General features: G+C 37.0%; 1 protein-coding gene across 7 annotated transcripts in view; it reads right to left on the bottom strand.

Annotated features, from left to right (window-relative positions):
• CSNK1G3 (casein kinase 1 gamma 3) overlaps nucleotides 1–16,428 on the bottom strand; it is an 82,139-nt gene extending 65,711 nt beyond the window's left edge. For 5 of the 7 annotated variants that reach the window (XR_009820855.1, XM_062018289.1, XM_062018285.1 and 2 more), the window contains exon 1: nucleotides 16,261–16,428. The gene's annotated coding sequence lies outside the window, so the exon portion shown is untranslated. Of the gene's footprint in view, nucleotides 1–2,484; nucleotides 2,633–13,659; nucleotides 13,727–16,260 lie in introns of all 7 variants that reach the window. The other 2 variants (XM_062018287.1, XM_062018288.1) reach the window with 2 other exon arrangements.
• Nucleotides 16,429–17,122: the final 694 nt, after the last annotated feature.

Here is a 17,122-nt window from a genome sequence, read left to right as displayed (position 1 = left end):
TATTTAACAGTTGAAGTCTAATAATTTAGATACAGATCATTAGGTACTTTCTCAAGTCAGTTTATAGTAAAACAACAGTCTTCATCAAGAGAACGTTTTCTTGGATTACTCAATACACACACAGCCTGATGAGAAGGTCCATTTTATATAACATTGCACATTTAAACATTTCAAATCAAATACTTGTGTAAGCAACTTTTAAGTTAATGCATTAATTAAAAGAGTCAGTTTGAAATAGAATCCTGTCAAAGTTATTTTTAATTTGTGTCTTCACTCTAAAACTGGTGTTACAGCAGTTAAGTTTCAATTCCTATCAAAAAGTGAGCAAATTTATGTAAAATCTTTTGCCTCTCTTTTTTTAAAAAAATAAATCCTTTGCAATGTGCTCACCCAACCACTCTCTCACTCTGCCTCCTCAAAAGGACAGTGGGAAGAAAATAAGATGAAAAAGCCTATAGGTAAATACCATTACAGGAAGAATACTCACCAATTACGGTCACAGGAAAAACAGAGTTGACCTGTGAAAGACTGATTCATCACCAATTTATGTAAGATGGTGAGAAATCAAGACAAAACTAAACACATCTTTCCCGACACCCCCCTTCTTTCCAGGCTCAACTTCACCCCTTCACTTCCCATTCCTCTGCCCCAATCTCCTCCTCCCAGTGGCACCGACAGATGGGGAATGGTGATTGGGTTCAGCTCACCACATGTTGTGTCTGCTGTTCCTTCCTCCTAGTTATGCTCTCCTACTCTTACGGGTGACAGTACCTCCAGAATTGGTCCAATGAGGGTCCTCTCCACACGTGCAGCCCTTCTGGTCCCCCACAGAGTCATAGGTCCTGACAAAAATCCTGATGCAGTCAGTACAGGCTCCTCTTCACAGATCAGAAGTCCTGCCAGGAGCTAGTTACTCTGTGGGCTGACCATGGGACGCAGTTTACTTCATGCATATTCCCCTGCTCTGGCATGGGGTCTTAACTAGGCTGCATGTGGATGTCTGCTCCACCACAGCTGCAGGGGCATGGCCTGTGTCGCCATGGGCTGCACCACAGGCTGTACCACAGGCTGCAGGGGAATCTCTGCTCTGGGCATGAAGTACCTCCTCCCCCTCCCCCTTTACCAACTTTGGTGAATGCAGGGCTACTTGTCTCAGAGACGTTGTGCAGGTTTTTTTTCCTCTTTCTTTTCCCCCCCAGTAACCACCATCTTTACTGTCAAGCTCAGCTGTGACTTGCAGTACGTACAGCACAGGGCAGCCTTGGCTTCTCAGAGGCCCTTGCAGCCACCCTGCCAGCACCTGGGTGCAGACACCCAGTGCATTTACAAAAGCAATGCTCTTACCTTTCAAATTTGAGAAATTCCAAACACTATAGGTAACTGCTTCTTTAAAGTGACAAGTCCTTCAAGTAAAATTAACTTGGTAAGTCTGTTATAGGTTAAGAAATCACTTGTTTCAAAACCTCTCACACAGACCCACCATGAGCTGTACGCCAGTTTTCTTTTTAAAAACTGAGATCGCAGTAATAGAAAATATGTTATAATGAATTCAAGGGATAAATATTAGCTTGAGTATAAGTTTCAGTGTTTATTAGTATATTAGTTCTCTAAATGGTACTAGCATTGAGAGCAAATCACAAGGCACGAAAACACCAATAAAACCAAATAAAATTGTTGAGTAGTAAATAAATTGATTGCTGAATTTCTTCTTTAAAAAATATTTTCTTATAATGTTTAAGTCATGCTTTGTTGAGTGTTTTAGTGAAATTTAAGGTAAAACTAAATTAATCCAAATACATTAAAAAATCCATCTATGATACAGATTAATCTGTTATGCGGCAGCTTACGCCCTTACTTTTTCTTCTGGAGAACCAGGAGATATTCTAGTTACACTATTGGTATGCTTTTTTTATAAGCTGAAATTAGTAACTTCTATCAGATTCCAGTTGAACAAACATCAGAAGCCTTGTGCATTTTTCACAGACCACATGTCAAATGGAACATATGTAAGCATTCCTGTGAGAGTTTCTCCAAGACACAAGTGTTCTCTCACATTTCTGAATAATTTGAAATTGGGAGAAGCACATTTAGCTTTTCTCCGTATTGAAGTTCCTGTAAAACATTTGTATTTTAAGTACTTAATGTAAAAATTGAAAAGGTATTCACAGTTTTATTTACTTACACTGTGCTTATCTATGATAGTTATACTCTTGCCAATATCTTTGTTCACCATAACTCTCACATACCAGAGGAAATACACTAAAAGCCAAATACATATATATGTAGTATTTGCAATTACTTGGGCATGCAAAAGCTTCCAATATAGAATGCAATTAAATTACACATTATAGGAATTGCATAAGTTCTCCTAGACTGTTAAGGAAGATTCAGTAGATTTTTTTCAAAAGAGCACAATTTGTATCAGTCAAAAGTCAGACATGATTCAAAAGCATATATCATCTAAAGTAAAAAAATAACACATACAGTGTAATCATTCTGTATTATCTGCAGAATCCTTTTCTTGCTATGAGCTAGTTCAATGTACTTTATGTTCCTCACATGTAATATCCCTTAAAAACGTGCCATCTTCATTTCACAGCTTGAATTTCAGTTTAATTTTCATTTTTCATCTCTGCCAACATAAAAAAAAATATAACCTAAAAGCTTCAGTCAGACATCAAGGAATATTGTTAGGATTTAAATAAGTATTCTTGCTCAAAAACTCATGATTAGATATGAGTATAATGACAAAGACAGCACCTAAGACAAGTTAACAAGCATTCTTACAGGAGGGAAATGACAATTTATGTTAAGTATGAAGAGGAAGAGAAGGGAAAGGAAGCTATGAAAAGTCAAAATGATATTGCATATCAGGAAAAGTAATTAGATGTTAAGTAGAAACTTGATTCTACAATCCATATAGACTAAAAATAAAAGGTGAAATGAGAGTGGAAGACCTGTAAGGAAGCAGTCAGAGTAACTGAGATACAAAATTTACATAAGCTAACAGAAGTTTTATTTATTTGACAGAAATGAATAGACATTCCCAAGGACTGCAGAAAGACTGCTTGAAAAGCAGGAAGAGTGATGGAGACAAGTGAGAAGAATGATGACAATAGATGTATTTTTTTAATAGATACATGTTTTAGTTGACTGACAGCAGTCATACATCTAACACCTGCAGAAGAGTAAATGGTATCTTACGCTTAGTTTGGAAACATAAAATTGATGGCAAAAGACAGCCAGGCTATTGTTCTGTTGTCAACACGATTTAAACACAGAACGTATAGTCAAATTAACCAAAACCATTTAAACTTAGTCACCAGACTATAATAATACCATCCCAAAATTAAATCCCAATTTCCAGCAAAGAAGCACATGAGGACAACTGGTTTGTTGTGTCCAAAGACAATTGACTTTTTGCTAGTACAGGCTTTGTCACATTTAATTTAAGAAGCCAAAGGCAAAACTTACTACCTTGGATTCACTAACATACTGGTGTGGCTGAACTGCTATGAAACTACATTGGACTCAGCTCAGGAGCATTTGCTCAATACTCTGGTCCATTAAATGAACACGCTATAATTCACCTACATGCATTATGACTTCTACACTTTTATGCATTTGACCTCACAATTTCAATATTGTTCTTTCAACAAAGTTAAGACAAGGACTAAAGAGACTATTCTCTAAAGGTTAGATGAGCAATTTTGTGATACTTGAACATGAAAGACAACTATTTCCTTCAAGAGGCATTTTCACTCTTGTAAAACATTTGAACATGTTTTACACATTGATGATCTGCACACAAAGATTCCAATTTGGAATCCAGCCTGTTTGAAATATTATTTTTTTATGTACTCTGGTGCTTCAAGTTCTACACTACAGCAACTGAACGAGATTTAATGGAATGGTACAGGCATGTAAACAAAATGATCCTTCAATTCACCACTATACTCAAACTACTTTTAATTCAAATTCAGGCTGTGCAGTTCTATAACCCTGAAGAACTCAGAATACTGAAAACTCTTAAGTATACATGCAGAACTAGACATATAGAAATTATAATTAAGCATGTATCTCACTTCCAAATGACAACACTGTGGAAAGACTTCCGTATTTTTTTCCTCTAACAAATAGATTATGATCTCTGAATGGTAGATACTTAAAGAATATTTCCCTAAACATCTCAAGAAATCTGTTTAAAGGACCTCAAAAGAAACACTGCAATATTAGATACATAGTGAATAAATGCATGAATTAGAAGAACATATGACTATATGCCACATAACAAGAACCATACTCTGCAGCAATAAAGACTTTCTGTGACCCTGTATAAGGCAGAATAAAACTTCAATTCCTTTAAGCACTTTATTGATACATCTATCAAAAGGCTGAGCCTGCAGCAGCAGCACCACTGTAATTACATGCAAGTTAACATATTCCAATGGGTATGTCATAACAATGTTCACATTCAGATGTGCAAGTCACATTCAAAATTAAAATTTGCTAGCTACTTCACTACTTTTGATGTTACAAATTTACTGGTAAATAAACCTCTAAAAAGAACATTAAAGCTGTTAAGTAAAACATTCCACTGTCTGAAGTGACAAAGTTAAAAGAAACACACAACAGCTCCCTTAGGTATCATAAGCATTACCTTCCAGAGTTTAATTACAAGATCCTATCTCTCTGCTAGAATCAGTACAGTAATGTCTTTCTCTAGTTTAGAGAAAGCATACAATAGCACAAGAGGTAGGGAGGAAAAGATTCCATGAAACAAAACAGAAAATTATGAAGAAACACCTCTGGTTTAAGCAAAGGCACTTAAATAACTCAGGCTCCTACCATCCTCCTACATCTTCATTTTTTCTCACCTTGAATCTTCTTCATTCACATATTTCTCTTCCCAAGGTTTCATTGTTTTCAGCACTGACATCAATCTAGTAACAAAGCTTTCACGATGTATAAGAGCATGGACAAAATTTCTAGTGCCTCTGACACATATTTCAAAAAGCCTTCCTCTAACATTATGCATTAATTCACCTACTAAACAGCCCTTATTTCAGATGGAGAACAGTCACACTCAATTACCAATATTCATTTGTGAGTTACAAATACATTTAGACAATAGATGCAGTAACCTGAAATATTTTACAAGTGTTTAACAGTAGAAAACAGCAATTCATAATACAAATCTGAAACCCAGTTCAGAGTGAGACCTTTATTGTGAGGTAATCAATACATAAAGCAAATACTGTTTTTGTTTCTACACCTCATGGAAAGATCATTCTAGCCTAGTTTTAAAACTAGAAGTGCATCCTTTTTATACACACATCTCCATGCAGCACATGATCCTGGTAAAATTTCCAAACAACAAAGCAGCTCACAATTGAAGAGCTCTTGAAAGTTTAGGACAATAGTTTCCAACCTCAAAAAACTCTTGGGATAGAAATCAAACTGGAAAAAAAACATACACATTTGTATATATGTATATATGATTTAGTAAGACTCACTGTTTACTTGAAAAGAAAAATAAATCCACTAATTACTATTTAATTATTTTCAGTTTAGTCCAATAAGAGAAGTTCAAAACTTCCACATTATATCCATGTAACAAAAAAGTAGAGTTGTGATTCCAACAATTTATATTCCAAATAAATTTGTCTATAGCTTTATTATTCCTACAAATAGAAACTTCTAATACTGGTATCACACCACTTTGATGGTTGTTTCCTTTAATCTCTCAATTGAGCCTGAAAAGTATTTTCATTTACAAACTCCAAAATAAAAAACAGATTTTAAACAGTTCATCACATAACTCAAACGTAACCTAACTGATTTTGACTTAAGAACCCTATTTCAACATTTTCCAGATTTCAGAAGCAGAAAAGACAAAATCATTAGTATTTCAGTCTAAAGACAAAAATCAGTGTTGAGATATTCAGTATATACATCTTCCACAAATGTTACACACTCATGTGTAACATGAGCTTTGAAACATAATAAACATCTCCAAATTTCTGTCAATACAATTTCTCCATCTATCAATAACCTGCATCAAAATTGCTCTTTACAGTATCATTTCATATTTCTCATAAGGTATTACTGTTAGCATTACTGTATATGGAAAGTTAGAAGTAGTTAGGCTAAGGTCTATATCGAGGCCTAGTGAGCAGTGTGGGAATGTTGATGTAACCTAGCAGTTTAGGGAACTAGTGGGGCATGCTGAGCTTGTGTATTCTTGCTTAAACAAGCAAAGAGATTAGTGAAGCATGCTGAACGCTGAATCTTGTTTTTCTCAAAGAAATTGTTATCTCGAATGATTACTTGTTTGTTATCTATGGAATTTATGACTGTGGATTTAGACAAGCATGTAAGAATTATAGTCTCAAGTAAGTGCATGAAAGAGCACAACATAATCATAAAGTTTAGGAAAACTGGTAAACAGCACGTGGACCTGATGAAGTAATCATTTTTGAAAAGTATATAAACTCTGTGAAATTTTCTGTTAGTGGGGGCTCTGACTTTGGACACTAGTCCTCAGGTCCCTAGGGCCCTCAATAAAGCACCGTATAAAACGACCTCAGTTGTTTTGTGTTTTCCTTTGGGAACGGGCAACATTACCTAAACACAAAGTACTGAAAACCTATTCAACAGTAACTTTTTTTTTTTAATAACAATGTAACCCACTTGATGTACATGCAGAATTTGAGTCTAACTTTCCAAAGTCTAATATAGCCTAATTTTCTAGATTTTTTTATATCTTTAACAAAGAAAAGAAAAATACAGCTTGGTATTATCTGTTCTTTAAATCACTTCTAGCATACCTCAAGATCTGTGATATTTTCAGATGTTAGTTGATTCATCTAAAAATATTTCAGTCTCCCATTTCTTAGGTACTTATTCTGGTCAGTCAGGTAAAGAAGTACCTTAGTATCACTGTAAAAGGAATAGAAAAATTGTCTCAAGTAAAACCATTCTCCCCCCCAAAAAACCCCAATATCTTGCAGCAGATATGAACTAATAAAAAAAAAAAAAAGCAGATGAATTTTCTCAGTTTTGCCTAAGATGACTGGTGTCTCTATACGAATACGGTAAGAAACATAAGGCACACATTAAAAATGAAGAAGCACCTGAATCAGACCTTCAGCAGCATCCACATTCAGGCCATCAGAAAACACTGTACAGTTCCCAGCTAGCTCACCTTTCAAAATACTGAAGACCAGATCCATATCTGCTTCTACTCTGTTTCCACAAAGTATGCATTAGTTTCATCAGTAAAGACAGAAAAGGAACAAGTACTACTTCTTGATCACAGCCAGATCAAACTCTTTGAACTTTAGAAGATACATGAAGTTAATTTAAGAAAACAAAAATAACCTTGATTTCAAAGGCAAATGAAATATCCTTGTAAGAGATTATACAGGAGCTCAGCTGTGCAATTTGTTTCTCAGTACATATTGCCTCAAAAAATGTTTTGTTTGGATTTGTGCTCTTCAGCACTCCAAGACAACCAACAGATCACAAGTGAACTTACATTTTGTATTACTAGCACTTCTAACAATACAGTGTTTGTATCTCAACTATCGTGTACACTTTCTTACTTCAAAGCCTAAGTTTTCCACCAATATTTCTGTTCACTTTATATGACTATCTCAGACAACTATACTCTTCAGGCAGCATCCATTTTGTTCTGCTTCTAACTTCTGTAATATCAACCCATTCAAGATTAACAGAAATGTTTTGCAAAACTAAACAAGAACAGAGTTTACAAATTTTGCCACACAAAGGAGATTGTTAGTATTTCTGAAAATTATATTTCTAAAACAAAAATTGTTTCTTTTTACAGATTTGTAAGATTTTCCCTGTACACTGAGTTGTATATAAGTGAATGCAAGTCTACCTGTACACAGTCTCAGTCCACATATACACACAAACATGACTCAAATAAGGAGTTTAACTGAAAATGTCAAGGTATATCCAAGTAACTTTGTCACTAATAAGAATTTACAAAGTCAAGCCTTCTGAGTAGTCAGGTTTTCCAGACAAATTCTATATACCTATTAAAAAAATCCCAAATTTAATTTCCCTCTTACATTATCAACTGCCATTATTTTCAATAAACATAACTAGTTGAAGATTCTAGAATAAGCTTTCAAATCTGCTCATATAAAGCTATTTCCCTAAGGAAAGTTCTTCAGCAAATTACACATGGTCACATATATGCAAAATGTAACAGAAAACCAGCTTTATTTGTTAATATATTAAATTACATCTTCCTCTGTATAAACACCAAAAAATGTACCCTATCTTTAATGAAGATTCATTTAAAATCCCCATTCTAGTTTTCTAGATAAGGTATTGTTGCCTTCTCCACAACACAATTGCCTGTTCTGGTCAAAATGCTGTCACATCAGAAGATATGTACAGTACTCGGGACCAATCAAACTCAATACAATTTGTCCCCAAATGATAGCTGGACTAACAACAAAACAATTCAGATCCTCAAACAATCTCTTCATCTCTGTAAGCTTACAATGAACATTAACTGAAGACTGTAAATTTCTGTTCAGTGCTTGAACATTTATATTTTCTCATCAACATAGAAGAGTTTGGCCCTAATCCACAAATCACACTTCATAGGCTTTCACCACAAAAACCCAACCAATTTCACTTTAAGTTTCTACATAACTGAATGCATTTACTTTTTTAAATCTTTTGTGCATGCACCCTCCTTGTGGGATCATATAGTCATCATTTTAGAGTAATAGTTGAAAGCTGTCAGAACCAAGTGGTTTAATACAAGGATTGCTTTAAAAAGATATAATGATGACAGTATTAAAACTGATTTACTAAAGAGAAGAGAAAGGAGCTAGCTAATGTTTAAGCAGCATTCCAGCAATTTGGTTTTTTTACTTTGCCAGTATTATGTCCCACTCATTTAAATGGTCTATGTTGTCTGCAGCTGATAGAACAGTAACACTGACCTAGCTAATGCTACATAATGGATGCTTCAACTTTCAGCATCAAGCTTTGTACTATCAGCACTCATTACAGTAAAACAACTGAAAGGTACAAATTAGCTAAAATCTAGGCTAAAGAAACTGTCAAGTTGAACACAACTAAGGGAAAACAAATCAAGGATAGCATTATATTTCATGTAACACCACAACTATGTCTGAAAACAAAATTATGCATGAAGGTGTGTAACAGTTCAGATTAGTATTTGGACAGGACAAAGTACATAACGTGCTTGAGTATTCCACAATGAGTGGGAAGAGTAGTTTTAAAAATGAAAAGTCTACTTAATTCACTGACACTAATTCCTTCTTACCCTCATCCTTCATAACATGGTCATATTCTAATTCAGAAACTTAGAGGGATATCAAATTCAAGTTAAACAATTTTAATTCTGGCATATTTCAATTTACAACTGTAGAGACAGACATTACCTACTCCACTATGGTCATAAAAAAGAAGTCCAGAAATTAAGGCATCACATGTTCATGTCTGACAGATCCTGATTTGATTTCACAAGATACTCGTCACCGGTAGTATTGAACATTACTCCATTTTATGAGGTCAGACTTCCAGAGGCATGTACTTAAGTTTGAAAGGCTTTAATAACACAGAACTACCATTTTAGTTTCTTATCATTATGTTTTAATACCTCTGCCTTTTCTCACTCAGACCTTATAAAAATTAATTTGTCCTCTCAACTGTTCCCGAGTCATTTGGGTTTTTTTCCTCCCTACATCTCTTGTTCTGCTTTAGTCAGACTACAACTGTACTGAACTGCACCTCAAAGCGTGCTCTTTCATATGCAATCAGTATGGATATATACACTGAGATCTGAGAAGTGAGAAATACTGCTTTATCCCTCAGTTCAGACAAAGTACAAGTCACAGCTCTAGTCACCCACTCACTGCTGGTGTTACCACCTTTTCCTGGGCAGAAGCAAAGCAAATACAGAAACTATGAGACGGAAAGTTACTCTGTTAAATCCCGGCAGCCGGTAGAACAGAGATTTCCCATCAAAATGACAGAGCAAGTTCCAGAAAAGTTCCTTTCCATTCATGCAGCCCAGACTTGAACTCAGTCACAGCTTCATTTTTGCAGAATTTCTTCAGAACTATCAGTTCTGTTGAACTGTTACAAATTCTCTTTCAATTACAAAACTTGACTAAACAGTAATAAAGAGAATGATAAATCACTTCACCATATGTCAGTATCTTGATATGGAACTGCGTAGTCAATTCTTAATTTACTACTTAGGGAGACCAAGAGAGCTGAGAGATATGGTTTAGTTTAGTGTTAGATCGGTGTTTGGACTCAATGATCCAGATTAAGTAAACTGTTCCTCAAAAGCATCAATATTAGCTAAGCTTGGCTCTCTACAGATTAGTGTTTAACATCCACAGAGCCTCACTACAGTAACTTCAGTTTGTTGGCTACCTTCCATGTTTCCACAGTATTCTCAGGCCTCTCTGTTACATCTTGAGCTCTTCTTTTCGCAATAACCTCTAGTTTCTTCCCACAGTAGAACTCTTGCGTTCCCTTCTCACTCTACCCATTACTACAAATTGCAATCTGAACAGCTCTCAAGCTACTGCCACACAGAATAGATAACGTCTTCACTGTGGATAGTTAACAAGTACCTACTCTACCTAAATTGTGCTTTATGAAGCTTACACGAACATCTTCCACATTTGTATAGGCAGCAGACAAGAACTGCAGATCAAAAATATATTACTTCTCAAAAATTACTTCTCTAAAATATTGCCCCACCTTCCCAAGATTGATGCAGAATTTAGGATAGATATACAGATATATACATATATATATATAGATAGATAGATATAGATATATTTACATGGGCACTAGCTACATTTAAACTGACAGGAAAAATACCACAAACATCTGAAATTATGTACTACATTATAAACTAGTAGAAATTACCTCAAGCAACACTGCATACCTTGATAAGATTGCTTTTTATCATTACATTAAAAAGCTGTTGAAACATAAAAAGTCTTTCATGTCTTTACATACAGAAATGCAAGCTGTTTCATTTAAGTACAAATATAAAAACCTAAAGTGGAAGATGCTTAGTGAATTAAATACTGAAATGTATTTAATATAATTTTTTTAATAAAACTTTCTCCTAGGCTGTAAACATCTGTCCTATCCTGGACTGGATCACAAGGTCCAGCATCACAGTGGTAATCTGCCAAGAAGCTCATACCTCTGAAGCATAACTGAATTTTTCAACAAAAAATACAGTCCATGCAGCCTTGTGAACATGCCAGATGAGCATTACTAGGTTATCAGCACCTCAAGCCCAAAGACAAGCTGAATCAAAAAGAACAGTTTTAAGGCTACAATACAATTTCAGTCTGAAATGTTCAAAAAAAGTTATTAGACAATAGAACATCTCACTATGATGGCTTTTTCCCCCTGATACATCTTGCCACAGGTTTGTGATGCTCCTTTTGCTCACTTTAGACCAGTCTCACCATTCAAACACCTCTATAGAACCATTAGACTTGCTAACCTAGTAGAAAGTTCACACACTCAACAGTTACTTGTTCCCGAACAGAAGCTGAACTAACTCATTGGAGGATAAAGGAGAGAGAGCAGACCAAGAGTGGAGGTACAAAACTGACCAGCCAGGAAATAAGGCAAGGGAAGAAAAATCCAGTAGTAGAGATGACCTTCTTAATAGCCTGCAATCTAATTTCAGTGGTTGTTGTTTCACAGTAGGTTAATTGTACCTCTTAAATGATAGTACACTTGTTCTCAATGGTCTCCATAAACTACTTACTCTCCAAACATCACCATTAACTGTGTTTCTGTCAAACTGTTGCATATACTTTCTTTTATTTTACATGGTATACTGAATAAAGAGCATGTCATCTCAAGAATTACTCAATGAATAAACACTGAGACTATAAGAAAGTATGACAAATCACATCTTATGAACTGGAACCTAGGTCCTACTTATCATAAAACATGTCTGTATTTTTGTACTACAGAAGAGAATGTTACGCTTCATTATTACAAGTTTACATCCTGTCTTAATTTAAAAGAATATAACATAAACATGCAATTGATGAAGAGAATAAATTCCTACACAGGTAATTACGTTCATGTAATCTGGGAAAAAGAATCCTTTCTAGGAAAATGACATTGAATTACTAACAGATTTTAGTTAAGCAGAACAGTTATTAAAAAGGCTTTGTACAATAAAAGTTAAATGGGCTAGAAAGCTTACAGGGGACATCATAAAGCACATGAAAACACTGTAGTAATTACATAAGCTATTTTCTACCAGAAGTCAGATTAAGTAATAAACCTATTTGAAGTATTCAAATCTACCTGTGTGTCTGTCAGAGACTCTGATTTACATTCATTAGAGCAAACATTTTTGCAGACAGTTCTGACTGATCATTATGTCTCCTCTCATTCCTAACTCCTCTGCACAAGGCAGCAATAGGATACTAGATACCCAAATAGAAAGGAAAAAAAAAAAGGACATATTTCAATACCTATGGGGTACACTTATTTAGTATAAAATACCTTCCTCTGAACAGTCAAAAGTAGATATTATCTAACTCATAATAAAAAGCTTTCCTAAAATGTATGCTGGGCTAGATATACTCAAAAACACCAGATAAAGGAATTAACAAGACAGAAGAGTGCATGAAGGGTAATTACAGTGAGCTGTGTTCAGATTAAGATGCTCTACACAACAGATGAAGGATAATGTGGTTCAATAAATATCCTAGAAGAATGTGCTAATAAACACATTTGTAATACTCCTAAAGTTTTGCATATAATATTCTCTTTCTTGTAATCTTCCTATTCATTCATTTAAGGTAATGAACATATCTATTGAACAGTAGAACTCAATACAATAATGAGCTACATCTTATCAAAAACAATTCAACTCTATTTTTTTAACATAGCTAAGAATTTTACTACTTATTAGGACTTTCAGAACTTCTTTTGAAAGTACCACTTTCCAAAAGGTCATGAAGTAAACAAAATCCAAATGACTTCTACAGCATAGATTGAGGTGTGTCTCCTCTTCTACATTCTCCCTATGTCAAAGAAGAGATAGTAAATTATAAGCGGCTTACGTAAGGTCACAGGGAGGGACAGATGTTCCAGTCACTGTCTTTATCTGTTATCATCTGCCTAGCTTTTAGCTACTTTCTTACTAGTCTGTTTTTATTTATGCAACTATTTATCTCAAATATCCACATTTTTTCTCTACTGAACTATTTCAAGCTGTGTCCCACAGACTCCTAAGCACCCCAGCAACATCTTCTAGGTGGCTATTCAAAACTGTGCTCAGAAAAATAAACTCAGCAGCAGCAGACTTAGTTTCACTGCATTGGTTCTGCAGCAGCATTGAGAAAGCACTAAAACACCTGCTTGGAAAGAAAGAAAACAAAGAGAACAATAATTAAAAAAAAAAAAACACAAAAACCCCACACCAAAAAACCCCAAAAACAAAACCAAGAAAAAATAAAAACAAAACAAAACAAAAAACAAAACAAAAAAACCACGAAAACCCAAGACCAACCAAATCCACTTAAAAATTAAGGATTGACAGAAAGCATACAGCAATTAGATAGATAACTTCTTTACCTTTTAATAGATGAGGGTAAACAATTATGTAGCAGTCTCAAAACACTTTTAAAAGAGTGTTAAAAGCCTAGAAGCAAAACAAATAAGACTGCTGTAATTATTACATTTTTGTCTCCTCTTCCAGGGTACATTAGTTGCTCCTTGTGAATATACCATCCCATTTCCATTGCTAAATAACCTTCTAGTATTAGAATCATATTAGCATCATCTAACCACAGCCTGCTGTTAAAAAACACTCTTCCATTAAGTATTGTGTCGGCTCTTTTGCTCATACAGCTGTGGGTAGTGTACCTAGGACTAACTCAAGACTTTTGCAATTAGCTTCCACTTGAATCAATGATCTTAAACTGGGAAGCAGCAGCAAACCAAACTCCCTGTGTGCCTTTAATTATGTTACCACTTTTGCATATGCCATTCCAAAACAATCAGTTAAAAGAAAAAAACAAAAACTAAACAAACAAGTAGCAGCTATATGTTTTGTTTATAGCACACTGGAAAAAAAAAAAAAACAACAAAAAAAACCAACTTTTTACCTGATGTGACTTAAGAAAAGTTAGATAAAGATTAATATAGCTGCTCAATACTCTGCCCTTTGGAAAGTTGGGGTTTTTTAATTACAAGATACCAGAGAAACGTAACCATTGCCACTTCCCTATTCCTCATATTTAATCTATTGTTCTCTTGATGTCACAACTAAGCCAAATTCACAAAACATCAGGAGACTTCCCGTTTTTATGTAAATGCAATTTTAAGACAAAGGTAAAGATGTTACCAATATATTTAACTTAGTGACTCTGTCATTGGAAGTATCATAGTGTAGTCACAACTAAAGCATAAACAATCCTATTTTCATAAGATACATTTTGCAGGTGCAGTTGGGATACTAAGTTTTTTAAGTTGATGTAGTGTATCAAAATGTATTTAACTGAATTATGAGACAATTAAACTGTGAAAAATTACCACAAGAAGTAGATTCAGTCTTACTAATTGTACAAAGATAAACTGAACAAGGAAAGACTCTTTTGCAAGTTCAGGGACCTTTTTTTTTTTTTTAGGGAAGAACATCAGAAAGGTTAAGACACGGCCTGCAAGTCTTCCAAACAAACAGGTTGAATCTCCGAACTAATCTTCAAAATCCTTACCTTGATTATGAAGATTAAAAAAACTACAGAAAATGCAATGTATCACAACTAGCATTCTGAAATGCATTTACAATTTATAAGGAAATACAATTACTTGATTTATAAGTAAAGTATCAAGACAAAAATATTAATATCATTAGCTGAAAATCATTTTCTTTTATTTGGGCCACGTAATTTCTCTAGGTCAGGCCATCACAATAAAATACTGTTTATTCCCACTGCAAATACTATTTCACTTGTTTAAACTTCTCCCTTAAAAAAAAAAAAAAAAAAAACCCAAAAGGACATGGAGGTCAGAACTGCAAATCTAAAATATAGTTAAGAAAGAAACCTCTATCTTACATTTTCCCTCTAACAGGAAAACTGCATGACTCCCACCTTGGATTTTAACATCCCAACACTGATCAGGATAAAAAGCAACTGTTACACACATACTGGCACTCAAAAAAAGTATAAGTCAACAGTGTATCTAAGTTGGGTTATAGCTACTTGTAGGGATAAATAAGCAGCAACACTTAATATGCTTAACAGTGTGTCTCACGAAAGTGCTTAAGAAGATGCAAAGTAAAGAATAATTTTGCACAGTCTATAACTATGCATGTGCTTTAAAAAGGTCTTTTATACAAAAGGCATTAAGAAAACAATCTCCGGTCACATTCCCACTCCTTGTACACATAAGCATGTCACTTCAACACCCATTAAGAGACACATAAGCATGTCACTTCAACACCCATTAAGAGTTTGGTAGTAAAAACAACACTGAAACCTGAAAAAAGCTCCATAAAACTTCCACAGAAAATCATCTGATACATCATTGAATCAAAAAACCACTGTACGCAGAGTGTGCTTATAAATAACTTTTTTCCAGGGCGGGGGGGGGGCGGTGAGGAAAAAGGTGCACAGGTTGCTTCTAGTCTGGTAACGAAGCCGGTACAAACGCACTCTGGCACCCTGCTTCTGCAGGTCAAGAAAACAAACTTACTAACTTGTTCCTACAGAAGCAAATCAGCGCTCGGTCGGATTATCCACACTCAGCAGCACCGAAACTAGCCGACAGCAACATTGTTACAGGAGCGGGCACTCGCAGGTCCAGCAGAGACAGCTTTTGCCACCCAGAAGAGAAGCTATAGAAAAGCGAGGAGCCCTTCCACCCGCAGCCTTAGGTGGGCACCGCCATGGCCCGGCTCTCCCCGTGGCGCGGCGCGCAGCCCCCTGGCACCCTCCCGCCAGGAGGAAGGAGCGCGGCGCGGATCTGCCACGGCTACAGGATAGACGGTGGCAGGGGGAGGGAGCCGGTTAAAGGCTTGGGCCAAAAAGGCAGCAGCAGCCGTCACGATCGACGCCCCTCCGAACGCAATCTCTGGCCGGGGACAGGTACCTACTGGAGCCGCGCAGCACCAGGAGCCGCTGCCGCCGTGCGACCGGGAACGGGTTCGGCGCTCCGTGTCTCCGCACTTACCTGCGGGCACGGCTCCCTGGCCCTGCCCCGGCGCGGGAGATCCGAGATGGGGCCACTGGGAAGGGAATAACCAAGAGAGTTGCTCCGAATCACAGAGGATGCGGCACAGGCACAGAGTGCCTGTCCCTCGTACCCGCGGCAAGGAGACCCAGCCAAGCGGGCCGCGTCTCCGCCCGGATGCTGAGGGTGCACGCGTGGGCGGGGCCTCCCAGTGAGGGGAGAAGGAGAGCGTTCGGCCAAGAGCGATTGGCGCGTCTCGCCCTTCGAGCGGGAGATTGACAGGACTCCCCGGCCACTCGGGAGCCGAGACCTGAACGCTAGGCCTCGGTAAGGGGGGAGTCTCGCTGTGGGCGGAGGAGGTAGCCAATGAGAGAGGGGAGGCGCGGGGAGAGGGAGCGAGACCAAGTCACGGCGCGATGGTGATAGCAGCCGTTTCTGTTCGATGTCGCCTCGGGGCTGAGGAACGAGAAACGGTCACTCAACGACAGGTCCGGTTCTTCCTTGATGCCCCCTCAGCGCTCAGGGGTGGGAAACGGTTACTCAACGGCAGGTCCAGTTCTCACTCAGCGTCTCCTCAGCGTTCAGGGGCGGCAAATGGTAACCCCGCAGCGGGCGGCAGCGCCTGAAGGGATCTTGCTGAGCGAATGCGCTTGGGTTGAAAGGACCTTCCGCCTTGGCTGCTCTGCTCCGTCGTCTTCAGCCTCGCTGAGCTGATTTGCTTTGGTGCTCTCCTCAGGAGGCGCAAAGGTCGCTGCTTAAAATGGAAAAGTCTGGCTTCCAGAGATTGCTTTGTACTCGGGCGCGGCTGAGTCGGGTGAAGACTGTAGCCCCCACGAGCCTAGAAATACAGCTCTCATTAGTC

The sequence above is a fragment of the Colius striatus genome, chromosome Z (assembly GCF_028858725.1).
Source record: "Colius striatus isolate bColStr4 chromosome Z, bColStr4.1.hap1, whole genome shotgun sequence".
In the NCBI taxonomy this organism is placed as follows: domain Eukaryota; kingdom Metazoa; phylum Chordata; class Aves; order Coliiformes; family Coliidae; genus Colius; species Colius striatus.
The sequence above is the reverse complement of the archived record's forward strand: the minus strand, read 5'-3'. Positions and strand labels throughout refer to the sequence as shown.